Raw genomic sequence first — 12,652 nt, forward strand, 5'->3', positions numbered from 1 at the left:
TGGAACGTTGCCGAGGTCGATGCTCGTACGATCTAGGTTGTTGCACTGCGAGCACTTCCTCAAGACGCTGCGAAAGGGCTTCGATTTTGCACTCTAGGGCAGCGATTTGTGCCGTCGGCTCGTGACGGTTTTCAGCGGGTCGTGCGCTCACTGCTAAGACATCGCTATGGGGGGCTTCCATAATTTTGTCAGCTATCGTAGCTTGCTCGTCTAATGACGCGGATGGCACTGCTGCTATAATTGACCGTATCGTTGGTGTTAGCGCTCGCAACCAAATGTTGGATAGTATGGTGTCAGGGCAATCGTCTCCTCCCATTCGAAGCATTTGGGCCAGGAGCTGGCTTGGTTTTTGGTCGCCGAGGGATACGCCCGATAAAAGGCTGGTCAACCTTTGGTTCTCCGAGGGCTGGAAATGGTCGATGACGGCCTTCTTAATCGTTACGTATTTGCCGATTGTGCCCGCTTTGTTGCATACTGCGATGGCGGAGTGAAAGTGTTTGGCTTGAGACCCGAGTGCAACAATAACTGCATTGAACTTGTGCTTGTCGAGTTTCACTGCATTCACGTAAAACGCTGCCTCGAGACACACGAACCATGTCTCCACATCTTCCGTATCGAACGTCGGGAAACTGATACGCAGTCCCGTTGCCGCGATCTCCTGTTCCTCTTCGATAGGCACGGCAGTTTCGGGTGTCGTCATTTCGGGCAGCCCAAAAAAAATGGAAAAAAAATCGTGTAAAAATTCACTTTCGGTCACGATCACGTCGGGGTCACCAGTTTGGGGGGTTTTCCAAGTAGGGTTTCGGATGATGAGTTTGTAGCGGTTTTACTCACGTCCGTTCTCTTAGGTTGGTGAAATAGAAGAGAGCGTTTATTCGTATAATCGTGGGGAGATTGTGTGGTCGGCTCAGAGCCCGGTTTATGTCCTCAAGTTGAGCGTTTGTACCTTTATATATTCACCACAGATCTATTGACGAAGTGGGGAAATTCTCTTGACATGACACCGGAAAGCAGTTGGTTAAAGGGACCTTCATTTCTGTACGACGAAGAGGAGAATTGGCCGCAGCAAGAGCCTCCACCGCTTAACACAATTGAGGATTTAAGAGTTCATCTTCTAATCCACGACGTGAACATTCCCTTTCGTATTATTGATGCGGATCGCTTCTCAAAATGGACGGTATTAGTGCGCGCCATGGCGTGTGTGTTTCGATTCATCTACAACTGCAGGAAGAAGGCAGAAGGTAAACCCTTAGAAATGTTGCAAGTGACTGATAGACAACGAAAACTGCTGATGCACTTGAAGGTTGAGACGAAACGGGTTCCGTTGCAACAACTGGAGTACGAGAAAGCAGAACGAGCGCTATTGAAGATGGCGCAAGTCGATTGTTTTATTGATGAGCAGAAGATATTAATGAACAACAAAAATCGACCAACTAATCTATGGATTAAGTTTGAAAAAGACAGTGCTTTGTATAAGCTTTCGCCGATGTTGGATGAGCATGACATTATTCGTGTGGAAGGTCGGATGGAACGAGCGGAATTTCTTCCTTTCAGTTTGAGATTCCCAATAATATTACCCAGCGATCATAGGGTCACCCGACTGATAGTACGTCATCGTCATGAGAAGAGCGGACATGGCTATCGCGAAGCTGTGAAAAATGAGCTACGACAGCTCTACCACATCATACATCTAGACGCTACCGTGCGAAAGGAGGCTGCAGCTTGTGTCTGGTGTAAGGTACGTCGCAATCGCCCTAAAGTACCAAGGATGGCGCCGCTGCTAGTGCAACGCTTGACACCCAATCTACGTCCCTTCAGTTTCACCGGTGTTGATTACATAGGACCGTTCGATGTGACCATCGGACGACGTAGCGAAAAGAGATGGATAGTGCTATTCACTTGCCTGGTGGTATGTGGAATCCATCTTGAAATCGCTCATGGGCTGACTACGCAATCCTGTCTGATGGCTCTGAGGCGATTCATTTGTCGACGAGGCTGGCCTGTTGAGTTCTTATCCGACAATGGGACGAACTTCAGAGGCGCTAGCCGAAAAATCACCGAAATGGTCGGGACTATCCAGAATGAGTGTGCGGACCAGTTTACGAATGCGCGGACAAAATGGAGCTTCAACCCCCCAGTCACACCCCATATGGGAGGGGTGTGGGAACGTTTGGTGAGGTCAGTTAAAGGCATACTAGCAGCAATCGATGACGGAAGACGACTGACAGACGAGATCCTTCAGACGGCCATCGTAGAAGCTGAAGACATCATCAACAGTCGGCCGTTGACTACGGTGACACAAGGTGGCAGCGACCAGGAGACTCTGACACCGAATCATTTCCTGCGTGGGGTTTCGGATATGGATAAGCGTAATATCCCACTAACAAATATTAAAGAAGCGTTGCGGGATTCATATTGTAGAACACAGCAGTTATCCGATGTAATGTGGGATAGATGGGTAAAAGAATACGCTCCGACTATAAATCTGAGGTCCAAATGGTTCGGGGAAACCAAGCCGCTAGAGTGCGGAGATCTTGTCTACATAGTAGACGGGAAAAATAGGAAATGTTGGGTGCGAGGCGTAATAGACGAAGTGATAGTAGCAGGTGATGGGAGGATTCGTCAAGCATGGGTAAAAACGAATCAAGGTAGGTTGAAAAGATCTACTAGTAACTTGGCGGTCCTGGAGATAGAGTGAAGTAACACCAGACAGGAGATAGGGACTGGGTTACGCGCCGGGGATTGTTGGGACCGCGAAAAATAATACCGAATGATTTGATGTTTCGAAATTGATCGCGTTGATCTCGTGTAGATAGGGCCTAAAAAAGGTGACGTGAAACCTTACGAAGTTTCCACCGTTGTAAGGCTTTGCCATCGTGAAAGAAGATATAAAGGAGCGGAAGGAGGCAAACTATCCCTTTGCTTGAACAACTATTACCATTGAAGAAAGTTACTATATAAAAGGACAGTCAACGAAAAATTAATCGTTCTTGTTTTTTTTTGTGACCTTTAAATTACGAAAGAAACGAATGCGGCGGGGCCGCAACAGTCGCATTAGATTCTTGACTAGCATCCTCTATTTTTGATTACGAGCAATGGATTATTGACTAGGAGCAATTGATTTCAACAGACCGGTTGCTGGCGCGGAGTGACCAGATTGTTTTTAGAGGTTATCGGTAGGAAATCTAAATCAAATTCGGTAATTTTCAGTTTAAACAACTTTTTATTCATTCATAAATTTTATTAAATTCCAATTTTATGGTTGAACGGTCAATACTTAGAAAAATATTTGATTTTTGGTTAGAAAAACTGAGTTTCAGTGTGCTCAATTGTAAACCGATATTCGATCGAAAATCGATAGAACTACATATGGTCACTCTGAAAAACTTGCTTAATCTAGCTTTTGGTTAGGTTATGCCTGTGGGTTCACTACTGCATATTTCAATTCAGCCGTTAAGTGCTTTTGTGTTGTACTGTGCGTTAATAAAATCAAAACAATAGCACCAAAAACCTATCAGATAAAATATATCTTACTTTGTGGACGATATATAGTAGTAAAACAAACACGTTAAACTAATGAGCGGATGAAATTAAATAATATCCACAGATTATTATTCAAGTCGATCTGTCACACCGGGTGTTATAAACGCGACGCTCTTAGGCTGTCATGCAAGGACCTGCTGAAATCAATTGCTTCTAGTCAATAATCCATTGCTCGTAATCAAAAATAGAGGATGCTTGTCAAGAATCTAATGCGACTATTCAAAAAAAGTATGCAGCTAGTCTAAACTCAATTGGAAAACCCTGTAAGGCCAATAAAATGCTCGGTCTCATTATTCGTATGTCCTCTGAGATCACTGATCCTATGTGTTTAAAGTCCCTGTACTGCTGTTGGGTCCGCCCGATACTTGAAAATGCGTCGGTAGTTTGGTGGCTTGCCGGCCTAACACTGGTCGATAGGATCGAACGAATTCAGCGGAAATTCACTCGTGTCGCTATCCGTCGTTTTAACACATTAAGAACGCGCATTTATCACATCCAGTCATATTTCATTGCCTGCCTCCTTTCCAATGACTTGGATGTTCCCGCCCTCCTATCCTCGATTCCTATCTATGCTCCCTCACGTCGTCTTCGTGACCGACCCCCGCTCCTTATTCCTTCCCGCCAAACTCGTCATGGCCAGAATGACCCTTTCTTGCGCGCTCTTTCTGCCTTCAACGATTCGTATCTCCTATTCGACTTCAACGTCCCAGTTTCCCAATTCCGCTCCCGTCTTCGTGAATCCTCATCCCTTATGTTTCCCTAGATTATAAGAACACATTTGTAAAACCCTAGAGGCCAACAAATATTAAATAAATAATAATAATAATAATAATAATAACCCTGGTATTTGACAGTTGTGTCATACCGCCTGACAGGTTGACCCTACCTTTCGTTAGTTGTTAAATGTCATTCCTTCCTTGCACATTATTGAATTCGTTTGTTACTTTTTGCATCAACCCCTTAAACAAACCTCATGTGAACTTTTCTGCCTAATAAAGAGAATTAAATACATAACAATCGACTAAACACTACTAATCGACTACTATCCAAACGTAAGAGGATTGCGCACGAAACTAGACGAGTTACGCCTCTCACTATCTGAGCTTGATATGGATGTGTTGGTGTTAACTGTAACATGGCTCGATGGCTCAATTCCGTCCTCTCTTATCTCGGAGGATGTGTATGTCATCTATCGTTGCGACCGAAATTCTCTCAACAGTAACCGCTGTAGTGGTGGTGGTGTTCTCATTGCCTGCTCTTCCGTGCTGAACACGTCAACTCTATCACTGCCGTTCGACTCGCTGGAGTCTGTTTGGACAATTGTTAAACTTCGAAACCTTGCAATCTATATCGGCGCCGTTTACATCCCACCCGATTTGCGTTCTTCCGAAGAAGTCCTTGACGATTTGCATGGGAGTGTTAGTTTCGTTGCTGGCAAACTTAAACCAAATGATATTATGGTATTACTTGGTGATTTTATTTCACCATCACTCTCCTGGCAACCCTCGGCATCGTGCGTTAATCACTTCATTCCTACTGGCGTATCTCGTGAAAATGTTTCTCTGCTTGATGGAATGTCGGTAAACGGTCTGCTGCAATTATCTGGCATAAAAAATATACGTGGAAGACAATTGGACTTTCTATTTGCCGATGCTGCCTTCTTGGAGCGCTGCTCCCCCGTCATAGCTGTTCCCTGTTCCACTCGTCGCGCTAGACAATCATCATCCTGCTCTTGAGACAAGTGGGCTCCTTGCGCACTCTCGCTCTGCATCCTCTCAACGAATACCTGCGGCTCGTATGTTCAATTTTAGGAAGCTTCATCGTATTTTAGTTGATACCGATTGGTCCTTTATCGATGCTGACTGTGACATAAATCAAGCTGTAGCCGCGTTTACTAATGTAATCACTTCCGCCTTCCCTTCCTCCTGTCCTCTCTTTAAATCCGCTCCTAATCCTAAGTTTACAGACAGAGCTTTACGTCTATTAAAATCCGACAAAAACCGCGCTCAACGTGCCTACCGTTTAAATAATACCTTACTCAATCTTTGTGTATATAAATATGCGGCTAACGCTTAGGCTAACACGCCCTCTGATGTGATATCATGTAATTCAGTCGTTGTAAGCGAAAACCAAGTAAAATCCGCTTTATCCAAACATAAAACATCGTTTTCACCAGGCCCCGATGGCATCCCTGCCTGTGTTTTGAAAAAATGTGGCAATACCCTCACTCCTATTCTCACTCGTCTTTTTTCTCGCTCGCTTAGTGTAGGGATTTTTCCTAGTCAATGGAAACTAGCTTGGCTTGTTCCCATTTATAAGAAAGGTGACCGCACACTAGCATCAAACTACTGAGGCATTTATATTATTTGTGCGTGTTCTAAAATCCTCGAGTCAATTGTCCATTTATCTGTAATGCCTTGTGTAAAAAATTATATTTCTACGGAACAACACGGTTTTATGCCCCATCGCTCTGTGTCCACCAATCTAATGTGTTTTTTGTCTTCTCTATATCATAACCTGTCTAGTGGTAAGCAAGTAGACACTGTCTATACCGATTTCAAAGCGGCATTTGACAGTATACCTCTATCATTACTTGTTGCTAAGCTTTGAAAATTAGGTTTCGGTGGCTCTATATTGCCGTGGTTCCACTCCTGTCTTGAGAATCATTCATATGTAAAATCTGTGGCTCTTTCTCTGAATGTTTTCTTAGTTCTTCGGGTGTCTCACAAGGTAGTGTCCTTAGTCCCTTACTGTTCATTCTCTTCCTCAATGACTGTACTTCGATTCTTCCTCCTAACGGCCTGTTGCTATATGCGGATGACGTTAAAATTTTTCTTCCTGTATCTTCTACAGCTGATTGTCTAGTCCTTCAATCCTGGCTCTGTAAATTCTCTACATGGTGTGCTTCTAACGGTTTAGTCCTGTGTCCTGAAAAATGTTCTGTCTTGTCTTTCTTCCGATCCTCTACAAATATAACTCATGCTTATAGTGTCTGTGATGCCCCTATTCCCCGTGCGTCCTTGTCTAAGGATCTTGGCGTCTTCTTTGACCCGAGTCTTTCTTTCAAGGAGCACACGGACTATGTCATCAACAAGGCCAACAAAAGTCTTGGTTATATTTGTCGCATGTCCACTGAAATTCGTGATCCTATTTGCCTTAAGTCCCTTTATTGTTGTTGGGTCCGTTCCGTACTAGAATATGCCTGTGTCATCTGGTCTCCTGTCCAAGTATCTCTGCTCCAAAGGATTGAGAGGATCCAGAGACTTTTTACAAGGATCGTATTTCGTAGGTCGCTGGGTCATCACTCTATTCCGCTTCCTTCGTATGACGATAGATGCACTTTATTAGGCCTTGCCAAGTTGGAGAACCGCCTCTCGGTCGCTCAGGCTTCTTTCGTTGCTGGCATATTGCTCAATACGATTGATACTCCTTCCCTTCTATCGCGCTTACATTTGTATGCACCTTGTCGCACCTTACGTTATCGTTTTCGTCTCCAGTTACCTATATGTCGTACACGTTTTGCTCGCAATGAGCCTTTTGTAAGAGCTATGTCGTCTTTTAATAGTACTTCAGATCTGTTCGATTTCAACCTATCCTATCCTGTCTACCGATCCCGTCTTCGCTCCTTTTCCGTACTGTTCGTTCCCGATTGTAGCACATCACTACCATTTTCCCGATTGTAGACCATCACTACTTTCGCGGATCGCTACAAATTGTTCGACGGGTCATCGATCGTTTCGTCATCACGCACACCATTAAAGAACATGCATTATAAATAAAGCGGCAAAGCCAAATTCACCCCTCTTGTCATTCAAACTCCTCTAGCAAGCAACACGCTTCGCTCATCATAGTAACTCCTTGGCGCACACAAGTGGCACAGAATTCTAAGCAATACCACCCAGCTTGGTAAAACAATAAAGCACACAATCGGCTCTTTTCAGAGCCACCGATTCTTTATTAAGAACATCTTTAAAAAAAATACAAAACACAACGTAGGGTTCCGTACCAAACACGTACCATAAACTCCTTCCAACTCCTTGGCGAATAACTGTCAGTAAGCACTATTGCTGTAACCCAACGTGGCCGAGCAATTAATAAAATAAAAAAAAATAAAATAATAATAAAACTAATTACCTCGATATTCTGGGATACAATGTAAGTGCTGACGGAATTAGCCCCTCAAACTCGAAAATAGGAGCGATAAATAATTTTAAGAACTCCGGCAACCAAGGAAGAGGTTCGTAGCTTCCTGGGTTTGATAAATTTCGTGGGGCAATTTATTCCAGATTTATCCACTCGATCAGAACCTTTGCGCCAGTTTATAAGAGGAGACGTTGAAATATTCGGTAAAGAACAAAAAGAGGCATTCATCAGTCTGCAAAATGAACTTTCGGAAAACGTTCATCGGTTAGGCTTCTTCGACCCAAAGGACTCGATAGAACTTTACGTCGATGCTTCACCTGTGGGACTTGGAGCAGTACTATGTCAAAGAAACCCTACGAATATACCCCGAATAATAAGCTTCGCGTCCAAAGTACTCACAAAAACTGAAAAAGTTTCCCGCCAAACTCAGCGAGAAGCCTTAGCAGTAGTGTGGGCCGTAGAAAGATTTTATCTATACCTATGTTATGTTATGATGTTATGCAAGCTATAGAGAACGATAACTGGCCTCCAACGCTTGTTAGATACAAAGCATTCTCTAAAGTGTTAAGTGTGATCAATGGCATCGTAGTTAGAAACGACAGGATAGTTCTTCCCGTCATCCTGCGTAAAAAGGCCCTGGACATAGCACATAGAGGACATCCTGGAGTCGTGAGTATGCGTCGATACCTTAGAGAAAATGTTTGGTGGGCTTACATGGACCGTGATGTCACCGAACGAATCCAAGAATGCGCGGATTGCACTGCCGTTAGTTCCCAAACTCCAGCCGAACCTATGCTAAGGAATGAAATGCCTGACCGAGCGTGGCAAGACCTCGCCATCGATTTTTCTCCGCGAAAGAGTTCGCTACATTTCTTGTAGTCATTGACTACTATAGCCGCTTTACAAAAGTAATCGAGATGAGGCTAACAAATGCAGTAAAAACTATAGAAACGCTAGAATCAGTATTTTCGGAATACACATACCCAGAGACAATCCGTTGTGATAATGGCCCTCCATTCGCTAGTGAAGAATTTAAAAATTACTGTACAAAAAAGAATATTCGCCTCGTACACACAATTCCGTACTGGTCTCAAATGAACGGCCTCGTTGAAAGAGCGAACCGCGGCATCTTAAGATCCCTACGTATAGCCAAATCACAGAATACCGACTGGAGAGAGGAAATTAAACAATATGTTTACACGTATAATACAACACCTCATACAATAACAGGTAAAGCCCCACTAGAACTATTAACAAATAGACCCGTGAAAGACTTGCTACCATCGCCCAGAACTGAACCCTTCTGGAATTGGGATGAGGCAACAAAAGACGAAGACGCTATTAAGAAACAAAAAGGGAAAATCTATGCAGACAATCGAAGGCATGCAAGACCTTCCAACATCGTCATCGGTGACAAAGTTCTTATAAAGAACTACGAACCTGAGAAATGTGCATCCAAGTTCCGCAATGATGAATTGTCCTAAAACACTCGGGGAATGATACAATAATAGTCAACGAACAGGGCATCAAACTCCGAAGACCACTGTCCCATTTAAAGAAAATACACCCAAAAAAGGATTACGCGGATAATAAATATCAACATAGTGGAACATCAATGCCAGGAGAAACTCCCACAAGCAGTACCCCTACTTAGAGCAGACAAAATCAGGATAAAAATTTGGGCGAACATTCACACCCAAAAAGAACGACTAAACTACCATCCAGATACCAATAAATCATCTCGTTCTAGATCTGACCCATAAGAGGGAAAAACTAAATCAAATAACGGTGGTATAGATGAAGGACGGCCCGGACTGGAACTAGTTGCACTCAAATTAAGTGAATACGATGCATAGTGGACTTTACGCAAAACATCATAGAATAGATTTTTTTTATTAGATTTGATAATTGACATGATTTTCATTTCACATTTGCGGATAGGGTAGGGATGTAGGAATATGAATAGAGAGAGAGAGAAATTGAGGATATAAAGAGAGGGAGATCGAGACGTACTTGACAGGAGATAGTTCGGAGACAGAGCAAACGGGCAGACAAGTGTAAGCGATCGAGCGCAACGGACGTGTGTGCTTCAGCGGCGAATTATACAAGTGTTAGATAAGTTTTATGTTTTACTTTTTACAAGATTTATTGCACGAATTAAATAACACAAAACACAATATATTGAAGTATGAGGTAGGCGAAAGAACTCCGCAGGAGCCAAAGCCTCTCTAAACCATACTAACAACAACAATTAATTCAAATCATTATCTGGACCTGGTGCTCTCTAACTCTGCTGCTGCTGCTTGTTCTTCTGTGTATCCTGCTTCGTCACTGCTCCTGCCCCAGGATGCCCATCATCCTGCTCTGGAAATTGCGTTACCGTCTTCTTTATTTAGGGCTAGTAGGGTTAGGAATGAATTGCCTTCTGCTCCTAATTCATTGAGTGTTCGTTATAATTTTCGTCTTACAGACTATCGTAAACTTAATTCTATTCTATCTCGTGCCGACTGGTCTTTTTTTTATCAATGTACATCGGTCGACGAGGCTGTCCAATCGTTTAATGCTTTGTTAACCTCTGCACTCCTTTCATGTACACCTATTTTTCGTTCCCCTCCTAATCCTCCCTGGTCCAATCGTACTCTTCGCAACCTGAAAAAGGATAGAATGAAATATCTTAGGAGGTATCGTCTGAACCGATCTGCTTTCAACTTTCGTTTATTTAAGTACGCTGCCTCTGCGCATCGACTATACAACAGGGCTTGTTTTGAGGCCTATTCGAGTAGACTGCAATCGCGTTTCCGTTCTGATCCAGCATCCTTCTGGCAATTTGTTAGGATTCGAAGAGGGTGCAATACGTTACCTAATGAAATGGTACTTGATTCTCGAACTGCCTCTACGCCTGTTGATATCTGTGAGCTATTCTCTGCACATTTTTCCCAAATGTTTGAGCCACCGGTTAGTGACCCTAACCTTATTGAGGGTGGGCTACTCTACACGCCAGAGAACTTAATTAATCTCTCCGATATTTCGGTTAGCTCTGAAACAGTTGTACAGGTGTTATTTGGGTTGAAACGTTCTTTTACTCCTGGTCCAGATGGCATTCCTGCCTCAGTTTTAATAAACTGTAAGGACGTGCTTGCTCCACACCTTGCTAAAATTTTCAACCTTTCACTTTCTCTCGGGGTCTTTCCTGCTCTTTGGAAATCCTGTTGGCTTTTTCCGGTACACAAAAAGGGATGCCGTAGCATTGTCTCTAATTATCGTGGGATAACTCAAACATGTGCCACAGCCAAAACTTTTGAGCTATGTATCTTTCCAACCATACTTCATAGTTGTAGTTCCGCTATTAGCCCTAAACAGCATGGGTTTATGCCTGGTAGGTCTACTTCTACTAATCTCATGTCTTTTGTTACCAATATTTTCAGATCTTTTGAGGCAGGTACCCAACTTGATGCAATATACACTGACTTTCATGCTGCATTTGATAGTTTGCCCCACTCTTTACTATTAGCTAAACTATCTAAACTTGGTTTTGGTGATGGCATTATTAGCTGGCTGTCCTCATACTTAAGTAATCGATCTTGCAGGGTTAAAACCGGGTCGTACTTATCTGAGGAGTTTTTTTGTACGTCAGGTGTCCCTCAGGGTTGTGTGCTAAGTCCACTTCTGTTTTCTTTGTTCATCAATGATGTCTGTAATGTTTTACCTCCTGATGGTCATCTCCTTTATGCGGATGATATCAAAATCTTTTTACCTGTGTCCTCTTCTTCTGATTGTATGAGTCTTCAGCATTACCTTAATGCATTTGTTCATTGGTGTTCATCCAACTTACTTCGCTTGTGCCCTGATAAATGTTCTGTTATTTCTTTCTCTCACTCTCTTTCTCCTATTTCATTTAACTATACTCTCTCTAACTCGTCTCTCTCTCGTGTTTTGTCCATCCGTGACCTTGGTATTATACTCGACAGTCGTCTTAACTTTAAACTGCAGCTTGATGAGGTTCTACTAAAAGCTAATCGAACTCTTGGGTTTATTTTACGTTTTACCTCTATTTTTAGAGATCAAAGCTTCTTAAGAAACCTTTATTGTGCTCTGGTAAGGCCTCTTCTTGAATATGCTAGCATCATCTGGAATCCTCCTACTATTGATGGCTGTTCGAGAATTGAAAGCATTCAGCGCCTTTTTACCAGGGTTGCTTTTCGTCGTTTGTTCGGTGCTGCCTCACTACCTCCCTATGAAACGCGATTGCAGTTACTCAATCTTCACTCTTTAAGCTTCCGCCGCCAAGTGTCTCAGGCATGTTTTATTGGTGGCTTATTACTTTCTGATACTGATGCTCCTGATTTACTCTCGTCCATCTCGTTGTATGTTCCCTCTCGTTCCCTTCGTCCTCGTGATCCTCTGTCAATTGAAACACGTCATACTCTCTATACTTTCAATGATCCTATTCTATCCTGTTTCAGGTTGTTTAACCACTTTTACTATCTCTTTGATTTCGACTCCTCTCTCAACTCTTTCCGTAACCGTATTTTTTCTTCTAATTCTCTTTAATTATTCTTCTAAGTTTCTTTAAGTTTTGATAGTCTCTACGCTCTACCTTTGTTTTTTTTTCTTTAATTTTTTTGCTAGGTCTAGACTAGTTTAGTTAGGCTTAGTTTTTCATGAATTATTTTGTTTATTTGTTAGGGTTTATTTAGTTTTAAGTCTGCCTTATTTAGCCTTGATGGCGGATATTGTATTAATAAATGAAATGAAATGAAATGAAATGAAATGAAACAATTGAAGTATGAGGTCGCGCGCACGAGCCGCACCGTGAGCCCTACCGGGAGCCCTGCTCGACCAGTAGCCTGTTACACACTCATTCGGGTTAGGTGCGCTCTGCACACACTTAGCGCGCATCGCTAAGTGCGGCGTATTAGTGTGCGTGAGCGCAGTGTCGATTCCTGGATGTCGACCAGCAGCAGCG

This window comes from Anopheles gambiae, chromosome 3 (assembly GCF_943734735.2).
Source record: "Anopheles gambiae chromosome 3, idAnoGambNW_F1_1, whole genome shotgun sequence".
Lineage (NCBI taxonomy): Eukaryota > Metazoa > Arthropoda > Insecta > Diptera > Culicidae > Anopheles > Anopheles gambiae.